Source organism: Poecilia latipinna, unplaced genomic scaffold (genome assembly GCF_001443285.1).
Source record: "Poecilia latipinna isolate Pla-1442-1.1 unplaced genomic scaffold, P_latipinna-1.0 Scaffold4661, whole genome shotgun sequence".
In the NCBI taxonomy this organism is placed as follows: domain Eukaryota; kingdom Metazoa; phylum Chordata; class Actinopteri; order Cyprinodontiformes; family Poeciliidae; genus Poecilia; species Poecilia latipinna.
In genome coordinates, this window is record NW_015117277.1 from 6,198 (window position 1) to 14,050 (window position 7,853).

The window sequence follows — 7,853 nt, forward strand, 5'->3', positions numbered from 1 at the left end:
CTGGAGGGGTGTACCGCTCCAAGATGGCCGCCCTAAATCTCGCCAGCGACAATAGGCGAGAGCGGTCCATGAGGCGTCTATTCTTATGTTATGTCTATGATATACCCCATTTGCAGCAAATGCGGGTTCACCTGGCTTGAAATTGCAGTAAGCTACCGGAAGGGGGAAGCACTGTTTCAAAATTACATGTACATCATTTCTCAACGTAAAACGTCTGGATTGAAACAAAAACAAACAAACAAAAAAAAAAAAACAGTTTCCATGGCACAGTTTCTTCCAGTGTAAATGGAACAGCTCGTATGTTGTACCATTCACAACATACTTTTTTTCTACCAGACCGTAGAGAAGAAATGTCACAATTTTTTATTATGGGTTGATGTTGTAGTTCGGATTATAGATTTCTTTAAATATGGTACTCAGACTAAAAATGATGAGTAAATATCTTAAACCAGTTAAGGATAAACAAAGAAAGGAAAATTGATTTTGAAAGTAATAAATTGGATTTAGTCCTTTTAAAATTGACTTTTAGGATTCCTTTTTTAAAATTATTTTTATTAAAAAGAGAGAGAGAGAAAAGCGGAATGTACATTATGCTTCTGGTCTTCACTATGTGCCACTTCTTTTTTGATATGTGACATCTTACTGGAGATGTCTTCTTGGACTAAGATGCATTCAAATATGAAACAAATTGCTGTTTCTCATTATTAATTTCGGGGGAACAGTGAACAGTTAAAGAAAGTTCTTTCTGTTTAAGGAAACATTCATATATTGAAATACAACAAATAATATATCATTTTTATATTTCATATTACTTCTGTGTTTCTGTAATCTGGATGGACTCAGACAACGCTGCATATAGTGAAGGTCAGGCATCCTCCAGGGAAGAAGGATGTATATGTATCCAGATTACCATAGATGTGGACAAGAGTCATTATATATGTTTTATGCAACATATAGTTCTCCTCATATAATCTCATGTTACTCTATCTCACTCCTACTAGATGTTTCATCTAAAAATACATTCTTATATTCTGTTTCAAGCATAGAAATTCATCTTTCAACATTTATTTGCAAGAAAATGCTTTAAGTGAACCTGAACTTAGTGCCTAACAACAATAAAGCCAAAAGTTACTGTCCTTTTTTTTTTACCTTATATCTTCCTGAAACAATATATCTCAAGGACGCTTGCATTTTATGTATATATTGCTGCTGCTTTACAGAGGTAAACATGTGTTCCTATTATTTATTCATCTATAGTTTATCCTTTTATTGTTTTTTCATAATGTTTTAGACAAAACAAATAAAATTGTCTTGTAGAGAAATTGTTTGGCCATCATATTTATTAAAGACTCAATTAACAGTTTAAGAAATGAAACTTGTCTCAGAACAAGCATGTTGTAATTTGGGGAATCTTTACTGGAGACTTTATTTGGACTTAACTTGGAACATGCAGCATTTTGAATTGCCTTGTTGCTGAAAATGTGCTATATTAATAAAATTACCTTACCTTACCTTACCTCTTGTTTTGAGACTTATGCTACATTACACTTACCTCAGCTGGGTTTGACATTACACACTAGGTAACAAATTTCCAGTGAAGGTAGTCAGAGAAATTGGGATCTCAACATGGCGATGCCCAAGTAGAAATTGTCCACAGAATTTTGTACGGCCACCGTTTTAAACTTTACTTCAATACATAAGCAAACACCTCTTTTAATTTGTTCAGTTTATGGTTGTAGGTGCTATTAGTAACATTACTTTCAGACACACTTTTACAACTGAGTTGTAAACTAAACAAGACTGCACCACATCTTGTTGATGCCAGGAACGGCCATTTTGAAACATGAAGCTGGCCTTACAAGTACATAGTCTGAGTTGTTCCCTCTTTCCCAGTTCCGGAGTAGATTTTCTGTTCAAGTTTCTTGTTTTGGAATTTCCCTGTTTGGACCTAAATGGAGCCATGTTTTAAATTCAGTAAAAAAAAAAAAAAAAGACGACTTTCAAAACAATCTCAGCTCTGCTAACTATGTCAAATAACAATGTTTAACCTAATCTAAGCTTTGAATAATAATATTTTAATAACACTGCATTATGTTTTATTTTAATCCATTTAGTGGCTCTATGTAAGTGCTGGACCGATGAGCTTCTGAGTGTCGTGGTTTGCAGTCAAGACTGCACTTGAAATTCCAGTCATGCCTCACATACTCCTGCATTCCTCTCAGCTCCTATATTTTATGTACTTGCAGCTGGCCCTTTTTGAGAAAATGTTCATGAATATTCATATTTCTGCACCTAAACTTCCAGCAGATGAGAATGAGGACACCTGGCTCAAGTCAACATGTGCTTGAAGGCTGTTGCTTTTTCCAGCCCCCTCTCCGTATATTTTGAACTGCGTGCAAGCTGAAGATACCTTCCCCATCCCTACAACCCTACCTCCTATGCACTACCTCCCCCGTCTTTCGCACCAGCTAGGCACACATAAATCTGACGTATTTTTCGCATTTCCTGCACCAGACAGACACCGAGACAGAGGAAGGGGAGAAGCAGATAGATATATGAAGTTAGTGAGCAGTGGATGAAACCAGGTCCAAGCTGCAGGAGTCTGTCTCCCCGTCTTCTTTACCTATCCGCCCACCACCACCCACCGGATACCCCCCCCACCTCCACGCCCCTGCAGCGGTCGCCACCAGCTGCTGTCTGCTCGCAGCGGTCCGGCGAACATCTGCCGATGAGTCCCGGCGGCTGCATCCGGAGCCTCACACCCGCGTCACGGTGCAGTGGCGGGGACACGCTACTGCTCCGCTTCTTCCAGGGAGCTAGAGCCCAGCTGAGAGAGTTGGTTTTCTCTTTTTCTTCTCAATTCCTCGAACGTAAAAACAATGACACAGCGGCTCACATCTGTGGCCTCTGCTCGGATGTTTTCTGCTATCTCGCGCTTGTTGGCAGCTATTTCTTCCCGGCTCGTCTGAGGAAGCCTTTCCAGTGCTAACGGTCGCTTCTCCGGGGCTGCCCTCCAGCTTACACCGGGCAGAGGTGGAGGGTGGTGGGGGGAGCATTTTGGTACTTTGCTGAACTGCTGGCGTTTCACAAGAAGAAGCAGAAACAGGTTGGATTCAGAAGCTTTCGGACCGCGTCATATTACACCGGAGGACCACCGGTTGAAACACAAAGCAGCTGATTTCCTCGCAGGAGAGCATTTTGTCAACAACTGGACCTTTTTCCTCGCGGCGACATGGTGGTTTTCAACGGGCAGCTGAAGATTAAAATCTGTGAGGCGTTGGACCTAAAGCCCACGGCTTGGTCCCTGCGTCATGCCGTGGGTCCGAAGACCCAGACCTTCCTCCTGGACACGTACATCGCCCTGAACGTGGACGACTCACGCGTGGGTCAGACCTCCACCAAGCAGAAGACCAACAGCCCCACGTGGAACGACGAGTTCACTACGGAGGTCATCGACGGCAGAAGGATTGAGCTGTCCGTCTTCCATGACGCCCCCATCGGCTACGACGACTTCGTGGCCAACTGCATCATCCAGTTTGAGGACATCTTGCACAGCGGCAGCAAGCACTATGAGAACTGGGTGAGTCTGACCCACAAATGCCCTCTGGAGCCCTGTACACACAAATCAAACAGAAATATGCTGAGTTTTTGTGGTTATCTGTGTCAATTAAGCCATCAATTGTTGTCTTTAGCCACAAAACGTAATTAAATGAACTAGAACCGAAACAATTGATTTGCCAAATCAAACGAATTGTGTAATATATTGTGTAATATATTAGGTAATAAAATGTTTTTTTTTCATCTTTTAAAGCATTTCTAATATTTAAAAGGCTGCAGTTGTTAATCTGCAGAATGTGCCATTTTTTAAGTTGATTAATTTATTAATCGTCAGAATACTCAGTAGAGTAATTGATTACTAACATAATAGTCAGCTGCTGCCCTGAATTGAACCACATAAATGTGAATATTGATGCAACACCTATTGGAGACAATACAGGAGTTATCACTGTCCTATGACTCCAACAATAGTTCGCAGTATAAACAAAGTAAGGTGACACATAAACGCAAACGATTAAAATAATAAAAAATAAATCAGTTGAATAAATCGCCTATTATAATTAACATACAAACTCCATATAGTGGATGTTTGTAAAGTGGAGGGTGGAAAGATACATCGTTCTCAAAAACTGATGTTCTGAGGTAACATCAAGAGGTAAACTGACCAGATTTGAAGACTTAGCGTTTTATCCCATAATCACAAATTTAATTAGTTGTGATTTTATTACATTAATTATATAACAAATCCAGTAAGTTTTGATAGTATCATGTAAAAAAATAATGTTTGTACAGTACAGATACATAAAAACACTTATGTGATAAAATGTGTGACAAAATAGGTGCAATAATATAAAGTGCCGGTTCCTAACAGCAGTGCAGCAGGATCTGCTTTTGATATTGTGGTGTTGTTTGCTTAATGGCAGCAGTTTAAAAATTGGTGAGTGTGTGAGGAGTCTCTGACAGCGTTCTGGCAGCGGCTCTGAAGACGATTCTACACAGGGTGTAGAGACTCCAGCAACCTTTCCAGCCAGCAATCCATCGATTACAGTTTAAAGTCGGAGTCTGATCTCTGCCAATACAGATTTTTAAAATATCAACAAATACAAGAACAACATTCAAAAAACATTTTTTTGGTTTCCTGCTGTGAACATCATTAAATATTTGCATTAGGAGCAGAAGGTTGGTCATAACAGTTACTTTAAAATGGAGCCAAACACTGGTTGGCCAAAAAAACGTCACCACAGAAAAAAAAAAAGAAAAAAAAGTTCACCCACTATTATTTTGTTGGACCGCCTTTAGCTTTGATTATGGCACAATATTTTTCCAGCCACATTTCTTCGTCAAAGATGTTGGGTCCCCACATCGTTTTTAAATGTGTTGGACAGTTCATAACCCAATTTTAGTAGTTCCTGCAGTTTCTCTTTAGATGTTTTCTCTGCTTGGTGCAAGCCAATAATTTGACCCTTCTCAAACAGACTGACATCTTTCCCATGGCCACCGAATGGGTCTCTAGACATGGGTGTATAAGAAACGAGAAGCAACTCACTGCAACAGTTGGGGTTCAATAACTTGTTTCCAGCTGAAACATAATCACCCATGCAGTAATTATCCAATAGGAGGCTGGGACATATTTGCTTAGTTAAATCCAGGTGGTGACTTTTTTTTTGGATAAGCAGTGTGCTACTATTTTTTAATAAAAGAAGAAAAAGTTATGTAGCAGACATTTTAAACGATCTTAGTCGCGAACATGATAAACTCAGCTGTCACTGTGTGTATTCTCCAGAATGTGGACCATTAAGGGAACAAACACTGCATAAAATTTTTACTCCATTTTTATTTTTGATCAAACAAAACATGTGTGGCATCTGGTCAGTGACAAATGCTCCAAGGCAAATTCCCTTAGCTGCTCTTCTTCTGTGCTGCTTGTCAAGTTGTTCTTTCTGCTGTTGTATTTCAGTGTCATTTGTGGTGGAGAAGGAGAGATTATTTTTTGACATTGAAATAAACATAAATTACCCAGAATCAAAAAATGGGGGAAAAAAACTTGTGATTGATTATGGTTAAAAATATGGTTTAAGTAAAGTTTTATAGATGCAATGCTAAGCTAATATTTGAAGCTGTGTAAAACATCTATAGAAAAGTTTTATTGCATAGTAAGTAATTTGTTTGTTATAATGGGCTATGACACCTGCTGGCATGAATGGACGAAAATACATTTGCTGAAAAATGTATTTTACCAACTTAGCGACTTTGTTATATTAAGTGACTATTATTACAAATAAAATCACCATCAGACAAAATCAGAATTAGCAAGTCAGGCTTTTTAAATGCTGGTGGTAGTGGTTTTCAATGAGATCCTACATTTTTATGTATTTTTAAACACATTGCCAGAAACAAATGGTGGCAACAATAAGGACTGACATTTGGATAGTACGTTTATTACACCAGAATTTACATGTAGAATCTTGCTAGCAAGGCTTAAGCAAATGTTGGAATTTGAAGGGATTTCACCAAAACACCATGTTCTGATTGTACTACAATTTAGACCACAAGATTATTTGGTGATTAAAAATACCACTTCCACCATTTCAAGGACCCCAAGAGTGTTGAAGTCTTTATTGATGTAAAGCTAGATCTGTTTATTCTAGATACAGTCATTGTGAAATGAAAGTACAGTTTTGATACATAAATGATTTGGTCTTTACTAGGGTCTACACACTCCATAGAAGTTTGTTCTCTAGTGGTTTGCCACAGCCAAACCACAGTGAGGGGTAAAGAAAGATCTTCCTCTTTTGTCTTAAAAATAGGTAGTTTTATAAAACCAAAGGTCACATATGTCTTGAAAAATTACAGTCTTTGTCCCTGAATGTTAAATGTATGCTATATACCAACTTTTCGTGTTGCTTTTGGATGTATGTCTTCTTGGTAGCTTTGAGGCTATGACGGTTCTTCAGTCGTTATATTGTGGCCATCTTCACAAAGTCTTTTCATATAATTTTCTGAGATTGAAGCATCCATTTCGCAGTAAAATGTGTTTGTGTTTGGAACTTAAACCTATTGATATGTGTGCACCCAGGGGCACGGTAAAGGGGTGAAAAGTGATGACAATTCTAGGGGCCCTTGACCTGCAGGGGGCCCTCCACATTTTAATTATTTATATTTTGTTCATAGACATAAAATAAAAAAATCGGGGTCCTGTCAAATGCAAAATTAATCATATTGTATTTTCAAAGATTGTTTTTAGCAGTAAAAAATTAATGTTACCCCTCCCAGACCAAAAAACACACATCCGTTTTTTGCCCTGAACTCCCCCCTGAATCTGCATGAAATGGTTCGTTCCTGCTTGGAGCGCTTAACAGTGACATATGCAGCTTCAGTCCATAGAAGCTGCAGTGACTGTGGCAGTTACTATGCTGCTAAGAAAGGTTATAAAATCAGGTTTTCTAAAGCAAAATAGAGAGAGGGAAAGAGAGAAAAAGGCAAGAGTGTTGATTTCTAACCCAGTTTTTCTCCAAGAGAGGTGAGTAGGCTGTGTGAGATGATCAACCATTTAGCATAATTAGCTTAGCTACAAACTACTGTTTGCCTCCTTTTAGCATTTAATAAATTAAGGAAAAAAATTACCAACATATTCATATATTTAACTTGTCCCTGTGCCTTTTACCACTTAACAGATGAGTGAGTGAGCAGAAGCTCTAAAACACATCCCTCCTGACCTGTTCTCTCCTGAGTGAAATTAAAGCAGCAGTATGTCACTTTTTTAATCAATATTTTTTTCACATATTTTTTAAAACCGTCATTATGTTGTGACAGTATGGTATGAGAGGTAATCTGTGAAAAATCTATTTCCTCTGCTTTCTCCCATGGTTCTCTAGCAACAACCAGTCAGGAGAGTTTTAGTGCTGTCAATCACAATCTCATGTCGTGCTGCTCATCCTTCCTCTTCCTCGATTTATGCCGTGCTGCAGCTAGCATAGCACAGAGCTGTGCATTTTCAATTTTCAAACTGTGAATGCTCAGTTTAGTTAGCATAGCTACCAATGATGGCAGATAAATGATTTTCTTGTAATGATAAGTTGTTTCTCCACCATTAGCACATTTAGCAGTGAGTAAATGAAGAAGACCCTCGTCCTGGTTCTGATTGGTTGTTTTGGTCAGAACAGTTCATTACTTTAACCAGTAATAGTAATTCAGGAAGCAGATGGAGGAGATTGATTGTTTTCACAGATTATCTGTCTCATAACAAACTGCTACAACATGGTGACAGCTTTAACAAATATGGAGAAAACATTTTT

General features: G+C 38.5%; 1 pseudogene; it reads left to right on the plus strand.

Moving 5' to 3' along the window:
- Positions 1 to 779: 779 nt before the first annotated feature.
- On the plus strand, positions 780 to 3,709 carry LOC106942907 (protein kinase C epsilon type pseudogene; annotated as a pseudogene).
- The last annotated feature ends 4,144 nt before the right edge of the window (positions 3,710 to 7,853 follow it).